The sequence below is a fragment of the Bombina bombina genome, chromosome 6 (genome assembly GCF_027579735.1).
Source record: "Bombina bombina isolate aBomBom1 chromosome 6, aBomBom1.pri, whole genome shotgun sequence".
NCBI classification, from domain to species: domain Eukaryota; kingdom Metazoa; phylum Chordata; class Amphibia; order Anura; family Bombinatoridae; genus Bombina; species Bombina bombina.
The window spans coordinates 423062570-423075435 of NC_069504.1; the positions used below are offsets into that span (position 1 = coordinate 423062570).

A 12866-nucleotide genomic window follows, 5' to 3' on the forward strand; every position below is an offset into this window, starting at 1 on the left:
TACGGTGTATCCAGTCCACGGATTCATCCTCACTTGTGGGATATTCTCAATCCCTACAGGAAGTGGCAAAGAGAGCACACAGCAGAGCTGTCCATATAGTTCCCCTCAGGCTCCGCCCCCCCAGTCATTCGACCGACGGTTAGGAGAAAAAGGAGAAACCATAGGGTGCAGTGGTGACTGTAGTTTTACAAAAATAAATTTGAACCTGACTTAATTGCCAGGGCGGGCCGTGGACTGGATACACCGTAAGAGAAAGTAATTTATCAGGTAAGCATAAATTCTGTTTTCTCTTACATGGTGTATCCAATCCACGGATTCATCCTTACTTGTGGGATACCAATACCAAAGCTTTAGGACACGGATGAAGGGAGGGAACAAGTCAGGTAACCTAAACGGAAGGCACCACTGCTTGCAAAACCTTTCTCCCAAAAATAGCCTCCGAAGAAGCAAAAGTATTGAATTTGTAAAATTTGGCAAATGTATGCAGTGAAGACCAAGTCGCTGCCTTACAAATCTGTTCAACAGAAGCCTCATTCTTGAAAGCCCATGTGGAAGCCACAGCTCTGGTGGAATGAGCTGTAATTCGTTCAGGAGGCTGCTGTCCAGCAGTCTCATAAGCCAATCGGATGATGCTTTTCAGCCAGAAGGAAAGAGAGGTAGCAGTCGCTTTCTGACCTCTCCTCTTACCAGAATAGACAACAAACAAGGATGATGTTTGTCTGAAATCTTTAGTTGCATTTAAATAGAATTTTAAAGCACGAACCACATCAAGATTGTGTAACATTCGTTCCTTCTTAGAAACTGGATTAGGGCACAGAGAAGGAACAACCATTTCCTGGTTAATATTCTTATTAGAAACCACTTTTGGAAGGAAACCAGGTTTGGTACGCAAAACAACCTTATCTGCATGGAACACCAGATAGGGTGAATTACACTGCAAAGCAGACAATTCTGAAACTCTTCGAGCAGAAGAAATAGCTACCAAAAACAAAACTTTCCAAGATAATAACTTAATATCTATGGAATGTAAAGGTTCAAACGGAACCCCTTGAAGAACTGAAAGAACTAAATTTAGACTCCATGGAGGCGCCACAGGTTTGTAGACAGGCTTGATTCTAACTAGGGCCTGTGCAAATGCCTGAACGTCTGGTACAGCTGCCAGACGCTTGTGTAACAGGATAGACAGAGCAGATATCTGTCCCTTTAAGGAACTAGCTGACAAACCTTTCTCCAATCCTTCTTGGAGAAAAGAAAATATCCTTGGAATCCTAATCTTACTCCACGAGTAACCCTTGGATTCACACCAACAAAGATATTTCCGCCATATCTTATGGTAAATTTTCCTGGTGACAGGCTTTCTGGCCTGGATCAGAGTATCTATAACTGATTCAGAGAACCCACGCTTAGCTAGAATTAAGCGTTCAATCTCCAAGCAGTCAGTTGCAGAGAAACTAGATTTGGATGCTTGAATGGACCTTGTATTAGAAGATCCTGCCTCGATGGCAGTTTCCATGGTGGAACCGAAGACATGTCCACTAAGTCTGCATACCAAGTCCTGCGTGGCCACGCAGGCGCTATCAGAATTACCGAAGCCTTCTCCTGTTTGATTCTGGCTACTAGCCGAGGGAGAAGAGGAAACGGTGGAAAGACATAAGCTAGACTGAATGACCAAGGCGCTACTAAAGCATCTATCAATGCCGCCTTGGGATCCCTGGACCTGGATCCGTAAAGGGGAAGTTTGGCGTTCTGACGGGACGCCATCAGATCCAATTCTGGAATGCCCCATAGGTGGGTCAGCTGAGCAAAAACCTCCGGGTGGAGTTCCCACTCCCCCGGATGAAAAGTCTGACGACTCAGAAAATCCGCCTCCCAGTTGTCTACTCCTGGGATGTGAATTGCAGATAGATGGCAGGAGTGATCCTCCGCCCATTTGATGATCTTGGTTACTTCCTTCATAGCTAGAGAACTCTTTGTTCCTCCCTGATGATTGATGTACGCTACAGTCGTGATGTTGTCCGACTGAAATCTGATGAATTTGGCCTCCGCTAGTTGAGGCCATGCCTGGAGCGTATTGAATATCGCTCTCAGTTCCAAAATGTTTATCGGGAGAAGAGATTCTTCCCGAGACCATAGACCCTGAGCTTTCAGGGAGTCCCAGACCGCACCCCAGCCTAACAGACTTGCATCGGTCGTGACAATGATCCACTCCGGTCTGCGGAAGCTCATTCCCTGAGACAGGTGATCCTGAGACAACCACCAGAGAAGAGAGTCTCTGGTTTTCTGGTCCATTTGTATTTGAGGAGACAAATCTGCATAATCCCCATTCCACTGTTTGAGCATGCACAGTTGCAATGGTCTTAGATGAATTCGGACAAAAGGGACAACGTCCATTGCCGCAACCATTAATCCGATTTCCTCCATGCATTGAGCCACAGAAGGCCGAGGAATGGAATGAAGAACTCGGCAAGTAGTTAAAAGTTTTGACTTCCTGACCTCTGTCAGAAATATTTTCATTTCTACCGAGTCTATTAGTGTTCCCAGGAAGGGAACCCTTGTGAGCGGGGACAGAGAACTCTTTACCACGTTCACCTTCCAGCCGTGAGACCTTAGAAAAGCCAGAACAATGTCTGTATGAGCCTTGGCTCTGTGAAAAGACGACGCCTGTATTAAGATGTCGTCTAGGTAAGGTGCTACTGCAATGCCCCGCGGTCTTAGTACCGCTAGAAGGGATCCTAGCACCTTTGTGAAAATTCTGGGAGCGGTGGCCAACCCGAAAGGAAGGGCCACGAACTGGTAATGCGTGTCCAGAAAGGCGAACCTTAGGAACTGATGATGATCTTTGTGAAAAGGAATATGTAGGTACGCATCCTTTAGATCCACGGTAGTCATATATTGACCTTCCTGGATCATCGGCAAGATTGTCCGAATGGTTTCCATTTTGAAAGGTGGAACTCTGAGGAATTTGTTTAGAATTTTTAGATCCAGGATTGGCCTGAAAGTTCCTTCCTTTTTGGGAACTACAAACAGATTTGAGTAAAACATAATTTATGCTTACCTGATAAATTCCTTTCTTCTGTAGTGTGATCAGTCCACGGGTCATCATTACTTCTGGGATATTACTCCTCCCCAACAGGAAGTGCAAGAGGATTCACCCAGCAGAGCTGCATATAGCTCCTCCCCTCTACGTCACTCCCAGTCATTCGACCAAGGACCAACGAGAAAGGAAAAGTCAAGGGTGAAGTGGTGACTGGAGTATAAATTAAAAAATATTTACCTGCCTTAAAAACAGGGCGGGCCGTGGACTGATCACACTACAGAAGAAAGGAATTTATCAGGTAAGCATAAATTATGTTTTCTTCTGTTAAGTGTGATCAGTCCACGGGTCATCATTACTTCTGGGATACCAATACCAAAGCAAAAGTACACGGATGACGGGAGGGATAGGCAGGCTCTTTATACAGAAGGAACCACTGCCTGAAGAACCTTTCTCCCAAAAATAGCCTCCGATGAAGCAAAAGTGTCAAATTTGTAAAATTTGGAAAAAGTATGAAGCGAAGACCAAGTTGCAGCCTTGCAAATCTGTTCAACAGAGGCCTCATTCTTGAAGGCCCAAGTGGAAGCCACAGCTCTAGTAGAATGAGCTGTAATTCTTTCAGGAGGCTGCTGTCCAGCAGTCTCATAAGCTAAACGAATTATGCTACGAAGCCAAAAAGAAAGAGAGGTAGCGGAAGCTTTTTGACCTCTCCTCTGCCCAGAGTAAATGACAAACAGAGAAGACGTTTGTCGAAATTCCTTAGTTGCCTGTAAGTAAAATTTTAGAGCACGGACTACATCCAGGTTGTGCAGTAGACGTTCCTTCTTTGAAGAAGGATTTGGGCATAAAGAAGGAACAACAATCTCTTGATTGATATTCCTGTTAGTAACTACCTTAGGTAAGAACCCAGGTTTAGTACGCAGGACTACCTTATCCGAATGAAAAATCAAATAAGGAGAATCACAATGTAAGGCTGATAATTCAGAGACTCTTCGAGCCGAGGAAATAGCCATTAAAAATAGAACTTTCCAAGATAACAACTTTATATCAATGGAATGAAGGGGTTCAAACGGAACGCCCTGTAAAACATTAAGAACAAGGTTTAAACTCCATGGTGGAGCAACAGTTTTAAACACAGGCTTAATCCTGGCCAAAGCCTGACAAAAAGCCTGGACATCAGGAACTTCTGACAGACGTTTGTGTAACAGAATGGACAGAGCTGAGATCTGTCCCTTTAATGAACTAGCAGATAAACCCTTTTCTAAACCTTCTTGTAGAAAAGACAATATCCTAGGAATCCTAACCTTACTCCAAGAGTAACCTTTGGATTCACACCAATATAGGTATTTACGCCATATCTTATGGTAAATCTTTCTGGTAACAGGTTTCCTAGCCTGTATTAAGGTATCAATAACCGACTCAGAAAACCCACGTCTTGATAAAATCAAGCGTTCAATTTCCAAGCAGTCAGCTTCAGAGAAGTTAGATTTTGATGTTTGAAGGGACCCTGTATCAGAAGGTCCTGTTTCAGAGGTAGAGACCAAGGTGGACAGGATGACAAGTCCACCAGGTCTGCATACCAAGTCCTGCGTGGCCACGCAGGTGCTATTAGAATCACTGATGCTCTCTCTTGTTTGATTCTGGCAATCAATCGAGGAAGTAACGGGAAGGGTGGAAACACGTAAGCCATCCTGAAGTCCCAAGGTGCTGTCAGAGCATCTATCAGGACTGCTCCTGGATCCCTGGATCTGGACCCGTAACGAGGAAGCTTGGCGTTCTGTCGAGACGCCATGAGATCTATCTCTGGTTTGCCCCAACGTCGAAGTATTTGGGCAAAGACCTCCGGATGAAGTTCCCACTCCCCCGGATGAAAAGTCTGACGACTTAAGAAATCCGCCTCCCAGTTCTCCACTCCCGGGATGTGGATTGCTGACAGGTGGCAAGAGTGAGACTCTGCCCAGCGAATTATCTTTAATACTTCCATCATAGCTAGGGAGCTTCTTGTCCCTCCCTGATGGTTGATGTAAGCTACAGTCGTGATGTTGTCCGACTGAAACCTGATGAACCCCCGAGTTGTCAACTGGGGCCAAGCCAGGAGGGCATTGAGAACTGCTCTCAATTCCAGAATGTTTATTGGCAGGAGACTCTCCTCCTGACTCCATTGTCCCTGAGCCTTCAGAGAATTCCAGACGGCACCCCAACCTAGAAGGCTGGCGTCTGTTGTTACAATTGTCCAGTCTGGTCTGCTGAATGGCATCCCCCTGGACAGATGTGGCCGAGAAAGCCACCATAGAAGAGAATTTCTGGTCTCTTGATCCAGATTCAGAGAAGGGGATAAGTCTGAGTAATCCCCATTCCACTGACTTAGCATGCACAGTTGCAGTGGTCTGAGGTGTAAGCGTGCAAAGGGTACTATGTCCATTGCCGCTACCATTAAGCCGATTACCTCCATGCATTGAGCCACTGACGGGTGTTGAACGGAATGAAGGGTGCGGCAAGCACTTTGAAGTCTTGTTAGCCTGTCCTCTGTCAGGTAAATCTTCATTTCTACAGAATCTATAAGAGTCCCCAGGAAGGGAACTCTTGTGAGTGGAACGAGTGAACTTTTCTTTTCGTTCACCTTCCATCCATGTGACCTTAGAAATGCCAGCACTAACTCTGTATGAGACTTGGCAGTTTGAAAGCTTGAAGCTTGTATCAGAATGTCGTCTAGGTATGGAGCTACCGAGATTCCCCGCGGTCTTAGTACCGCCAGAAGAGCACCCAGAACCTTTGTGAAGATTCTTGGAGCTGTAGCCAATCCGAATGGAAGAGCCACAAACTGGTAATGCCTGTCTAGGAAGACAAACCTTAGGTACCGATAATGATCTTTGTGAATCGGTATGTGAAGGTAAGCATCTTTTAAATCTACAGTGGTCATGTACTGACCCTCTTGGATCATAGGTAAAATTGTCCGAATAGTCTCCATCTTGAACGATGGAACTCTTAGGAATTTGTTTAGGATCTTTAAGTCCAGGATTGGTCTGAAAGTTCCCTCTTTTTTGGGAACCACAAACAGATTTGAGTAAAACCCCTGTCCCTGTTCCGATCGTGGAACTGGATGGATTACTCCCATTAACAAGAGCTCTTGTACGCAGCGTAGAAACGCCTCTTTCTTTGTCTGGATTGTTGACAATCTTGACAGATGAAATCTCTCTCTTGGAGGAGAGTATTTGAAGTCCAGAAGGTATCCCTGAGATATTATCTCTAGCGCCCAGGGATCCTGAACATCTCTTGCCCAAGCCTGGGCGAAGAGAGAAAGTCTGCCCCCCACTAGATCCGACCCCGGATCGGGGGCCCTCAATTCATGCTGTTTTAGGGGCAGCAGCAGGTTTCCTAGTCTGCTTGCCCTTGTTCCAGGACTGGTTAGGTATCCAGCCTTGTCTGTAGCGAGCAACAGCTCCTTCCTGTTTTGGTGCAGAGGAAGTTGATGCTGCTCCTGCTTTGAAATTACGAAAGGAACGAAAATTAGACTGTCTAGTCTTGGCTTTGGCTTTGTCCTGAGGCAGGGCATGGCCTTTACCTCCTGTAATGTCAGCGATAATCTCTTTCAACCCGGGCCCGAATAAGGTCTGCCCTTTGAAAGGTATATTAAGCAATTTAGACTTAGAAGTAACATCAGCTGACCAGGATTTTAGCCACAGCGCCCTTCGCCTTAAGTTTAGTAAGATGTACTACGGCCTCCGAAATGAATGAATTAGCTAGTTTAAGGACTCTAAGCCTGTCCGTAATGTCGTCCAGAGTAGCTGAACCAATGTTCTCTTCCAGAGACTCAATCCAGAATGCCGCTGCAGCCGTGATCGGCGCAATGCATGCAAGGGGTTGCAATATAAAACCTTGTTGAACAAACATTTTCTTAAGGTAACCCTCTAATTTTTTATCCATTGGATCTGAAAAAGCACAGCTATCCTCCACCGGGATAGTGGTACGCTTAGCTAAGGTAGAAACTGCTCCCTCCACCTTAGGGACCGTTTGCCATAAGTCCCTTGTGGTGGCGTCTATTGGAAACATTTTTCTAAATATCGGAGGGGGTGAGAACGGCACACCGGGTCTATCCCACTCCTTAGTAACAATTTCAGTAAGTCTCTTAGGTATAGGAAAAACCTCAGTACTCGTCGGTACCAGCAAAATATTTATCCAACCTACACATTTTCTCTGGTATTGCAACTGTGTTACAATCATTCAGAGCCGCTAACACCTCCCCTAGTAATACACGGAGGTTTTCCAGTTTAAATTTAAAATTTGAAATATCTGAATCCAGTCTGTTTGGATCAGAACCGTCACCCACAGAATGAAGCTCTCCGTCCTCATGTTCTGCCACCTGTGACGCAGTGTCTGACATGGCCCTAATATTATCAGCGCACTCTGTTCTCACCCCAGAGTGATCACGCTTACCTCTTAGCTCTGGTAATTTAGCCAAAACCTCAGTCATAACAGTAGCCATATCCTGTAATGTGATTTGTAATGGCCGCCCAGATGTACTCGGCGCTACAATATCACGCACCTCCCTGTGAGCGGGAGATGTAGGTACGGACACGTGAGGCGAGTTAGTCGGCATAACTCTCCCCTCGTTGTTTGGTGAAATTTGTTCAATTTGTACAGATTGACTTTTATTTAAAGTAGCATCAATACAGTTAGTACATAAATTTCTATTGGGCTCCACTTTGGCATTGCAACAAATGACACAGGTATCATCCTCTGAATTAGACATGTTTAACACACTAGCAAATAAACTTGTAACTTGGAAATACAATTCAATTAGAATAATATTAAAACGTACTGTGCCTTTAAGAAGCACAGAAGATCTATGACAGTTGAAAATTAATAAATTGAAACAGTTATAGCCTCAATCCTTGTAAATAACACAACTTTAGCAAAGGTTTAATCCCATTAGCAAAGATAACAAATTCTGAAAGCAGGAAACAAATTACAGAATAAACGTTTTTTATCTCAGTCAAACTATAATTCTCACAGCTCTGCTGAGAGAAATTACCTCCCTCAAAATAAGTTTTGAAGACCCCTGAGCTCTGTAGAGATGAACCGGATCATGCAGGGAATACAATGAGTTGCTGACTGAAATATTTGATGTGTAGTAAAAGCGCCAAAAAACGGCCCCTCCCCCTCACACACAGCAGTGAGGGAGAACAGAAACTGTCAGAAAACAGATTAAGCAACTGCCAAGTGGAAAAATAGTGCCCAAACATTTATTCACTCAGTACCTCAGTAAATGAAAACGATTTTACATTCCAGCAAAAACGTTAAACATAATCTCTAGTTATTAAACAGCTTTATGTATTTCTTACAGTGTAATTCTAGTGAAGTACCATTCCCCAGAATACTGAAGTGTAAAGTATACATACATGACATTATATCGGTATGGCAGGATTTTCTCATCAATTCCATTATCAGAAAATAAAAGCTGCTACATACCTCTATGCAGATTCATCTGCCCGCTGTCCCCTGATCTGAAGTTTACCTCTCCTCAGATGGCCGAGAAACAGCAATATGATCTTAACTACTCCGGCTAAAATCATAACAAAAACTCTGGTAGATTCTTCTTCAAACTCTGCCAGAGAGATAATAACACACTCCGGTGCTATTTTAAAATAACAAACTTTTGATTGAAGATATAAAACTAAGTATAATCACCATAGTCCTCTCACACATCCTATCTAGTCGTTGGGTGCAAGAGAATGACTGGGAGTGACGTAGAGGGGAGGAGCTATATGCAGCTCTGCTGGGTGAATCCTCTTGCACTTCCTGTTGGGGAGGAGTAATATCCCAGAAGTAATGATGACCCGTGGACTGATCACACTTAACAGAAGAAAATCCCAGTCCTTGTTCTGCAATTGGAACTGGGTGTATCACTCCCATCTTTAGAAGATCTTCTACACAGCGGAAGAACGCCTGTTTCTTTGTCTGGTCTGAAGACAAACGAGAAATGTGGAACCTTCCCCTTGGGGGAGAGTCCTTGAATTCTAGAAGATACCCCTGAGCAACGATTTCTAATACCCAGGAATCTGGAACATCTCTTGCCCAAGCCTGAGCAAAGAGAGAAAGTCTGCCCCCTACTAGATCCGGTCCCGGATCGGGGGCTACCCCTTCATGCTGTCTTGGTAGCAGGCGCAGGCTTCTTGGCCTGTTTACCCTTATTCCAGCCCTGCAAGGGTTTCCAGGTTGCTTTGGGCTGTGAAGCGTAACCCTCTTGCTTTGCGGCAGCAGAGGATGAAGCAGGTCCGCTCCTGAAGTTGCGAAAGGAGCGAAAATTAGCCTTGTTTTTGGCCTTAAACAGTCTATCCTGCGGGAGGGCATGGCCCTTCCCCCCAGTGATATCCGCGATAATTTCTTTCAACTTTGGACGACACGTCAGCCGACCATGATTTGAGCCAAAGTGCTCTTCGCGCCATAATGGCAAAACCTGAATTTTTCACCGCTAACTTAGCTAATTGGAGAGCGGCATCAGTGATAAAAGAATTAGCCAGCTTTAGAGCATGAATTCTATCCATGTCTTCATCATATGAAGTCTCCCTCTGGAGCGACTCCTCCAGCGCCTCAAACCAAAAAGCCGCTGCAGTAGTTACAGGAATAATGCAGGCAATTGGCTGAAGAAGGAAACCTTGCTGAACAAACATTTTCTTCAGCAAACCTTCCAATTTTTTATTCATAGGATCTTTAAAAGCACAACTGTCTTCTATTGGTATAGTTGTACGCTTAGCAAGTGTTGAAACTGCTCCCTCTACCTTAGGGACCGTCTGCCACGCGTCCCGCCTGGGGTCATTTATGGGGAACATTTTCTTAAAGATAGGGGGGGGGGGGACAAAAGGTACACCTGGTCTCTCCCACTCCCTAGTTACAATATCCGCCACCCTCTTCGGGATCGGAAACGCATCAGTGTATACAGGGACCTCTAAAAACCTGTCCATTTTACACAATTTTTCTGGGACCACCATGGGGCCACAATCATCCAGCGTAGCTAAAACCTCCTTAAGCAGTACGCGGAGGTGTTCCAGCTTAAATTTAAACGCTAAGGAATCTGACTGTGCCCGCTGAGAAACTTTTCCTGTGTCAGAAATTTCTCCCTCGGACAGACCATACCTCACTGCCACCTCAGAGTGTTGTGAGGGTACAACAGATAAATCATCCAAAGCTTCTGATTGCTCATCCTCTGTTCTTAAAACTGAGCTATCACGCTTCTTTGGAAAAACTGGCAGTTTGGATAAAAATGCTGCAAGGGAATTATCCATGACTGCTGCTAATTGCTGTAAAGTAATAGGGCCCCATGCGCTAGAGGTACTAGGCAACGCTTGCGCGGGCGTAACTGGTGTTGACACATGGGGAGAGGAAGGAGGACTATCCTCATTACCTTCCGTCAAAAAATCATCTTGGGCTACATTTTTAAGTGTCACTGCATGGTCATTAAAATGTTTAGATACCTTAGCACACTTTAAACACATAGAACAGGGTCTATCTGTAGGCTCAGTTATGTTAGACAGACTTAGACAGCACTCAAATACTGAAAAATACACTTTTTGAAAAAACGTTACTGTGCCTTTAAATAATAAAAAGCGCACACTTTTTTACCGAATCTCAAAAAAACATCCAATCTTTATGAAATTTTCACCATACGATCCTAATGCTTTGAAATGATAGCACACCAAGTTTCAAGTCAATTAACCCCTTATTGCCCAAACCGGAGCAAATTGAAGCAGGCCACCGGTTTAACACACTACAGCACCATGCCACAGTCTCTGCTGTGGCCCTACCTTCCTTGGGGATTAGTTTTGGACGAAAACAAGCCTCCCTGGAGTCCTCCTGCAATCTCTGGACTCTACACGTGAAGCTGCATGAAGCTGTCTTGCAAAAGAACTGTGCAACTGAGGCGCGAAAATTAGGCCCCCTCCTTCTTCACTCCGGAGTTGTGGGGCCTTCCTAAGCCAAATTAGGTGTCTAAAAATATGCCAGGCGTATAAAACCCCAAAAAGTGTTCCAAGCGTAATAAACACTTGTGCAAATATCAGATTATAGAATAAAATAATCGATTTTCCCCATAACAGTGTCCACCAGTGATTTAAGCCCTTTAACTAAGCCATCCTTCTATACTGAGTCTCAGAATATGGCTTACCTTCCCACATGGGGATTTCTGTCAGTCTTCTAGCATTACCAAGTCTTGTTAGAAAAAAAGTGACTGAGCCTACCATAAGCAGTTAAGCCTGCAAACTGTTCCCCCCAACTGAAGTTCTCCGGTACTCAACAGTCCTGTGTGGGAACAGCCATGGATTTTAGTTACAACATGCTAAAATCTTTTTCCTCTCAGCAGAAATCTTCATCACTTTCTGCCTCAGAGTAAATAGTACAAACCGGCACTATTTTAAAATAACAAACTCTTGATTGAAGAAATAAAAACTACAAATCTAACACCACATTCACTTTACCCTCCCGTGGAGATGCTACTTGTTAGAGCGGCAAAGAGAATGACAGGGGGGGGGGGGCGGAGCCTGAGGGGAGCTATATGGACAGCTCTGCTGTGTGCTCTCTTTGCCACTTCCTGTAGGGATTGAGAATATCCCACAAGTAAGGATGAATCCGTGGACTGGATACACCATGTAAGAGAAAATATATTTCAAGTTTGGAAAAAATAACAGTTATGCTAGTAAGTTATGCCACTGTCAGTTAATAAATCAATGTAAATCATTCTGAAAACTCAGTGAACAATCTGCCCATCGGGACAAGGGAACAGTTGTACAGATAAAACTCCTGACTTTGAAAATCACTTTAATCTGGTTTAGCTTCTCCATTGTCACACAAAAATTATTAACGCATTTAAATAGCACTCTTTAATATATGGACTTTTTTTACATGGCCTTCACTTCCTCAACTCTCTTTATAAAATAATCAATCATCAAATTACAAGAGGAGCCACCGATCAGTACTCAAATCCATTGATAACATAAAGCAATGAAGTATCAACCACAAAGATTATTCCACAGTTCAAAAGCTATAGATGACTAATATCTGCCACACAGAAAATCCTTTTAACAAGATTTTAGTTTCTGGACGAGGCTGCTTCTCTCCAAGCAACAATATCAGACATCAGTAACAAATTGAGCTCCTATAGCATAATATCTCTGATTACCAAATATGTAAGTAACCTATAAATCAGATACTCACAAGTAAACACCAAATAGTAGGTGTCAGTTTGGTACAGTTTGCACCTAGGTAGCTGAACACAGGTGACCCCCATCTGCTTGAGACAATCCCCACACATTCTTTGTAGAAGATTGGCTGTGCAGCAGAAATCCAAATTAACTCTTACTTAAAGGGAATGTAAAGTCTATATGAAATTTTCATGATTCAGATAGAGCATGCAACTTTAAACAACTTTCTAATTTAATTTTGTAATCAGTATGCGTAATTCTCTTGGTATCTATTTTGGAATGGAAAGCTAGGTCAGCTAATAGGAGTGTGCAGGTGTCTTTTTACAGTCAATAGCACTAATATTTGCAACCATGTATCACATTGCTATAAACAATGTTGCAAACATTGCTGCAAGATGGCTACATGCATGCTCCTAAATTCAGCCAAAGGACTCCATTTACCAAGCTGCAATAGCAGCTTCAGAGCCCCAGTATTCCAGGCTTGCTCAGAGCGAGCAACACTTTAGGTAGAGGAAAGCAATAATTTAAATCCGATTGGGATGATTGGTCGCACTCAATCAGGGGGCAGCATTGCACAATCAGAGAAGGGTAACATACTGCTGCCAGCTTGCCACAAAGCTAGACAGACAAGGTTCATG

At 43.9% G+C, this 12866-nt stretch overlaps 1 protein-coding gene across 2 annotated transcripts in view; it reads right to left on the reverse strand.

Moving 5' to 3' along the window:
- ARHGAP26 (Rho GTPase activating protein 26) overlaps window positions 1-12866 on the reverse strand; it is a 1495203-nt gene that overhangs the window by 431290 nt on the left and 1051047 nt on the right. The gene's annotated exons all lie outside the window — the stretch shown is intronic.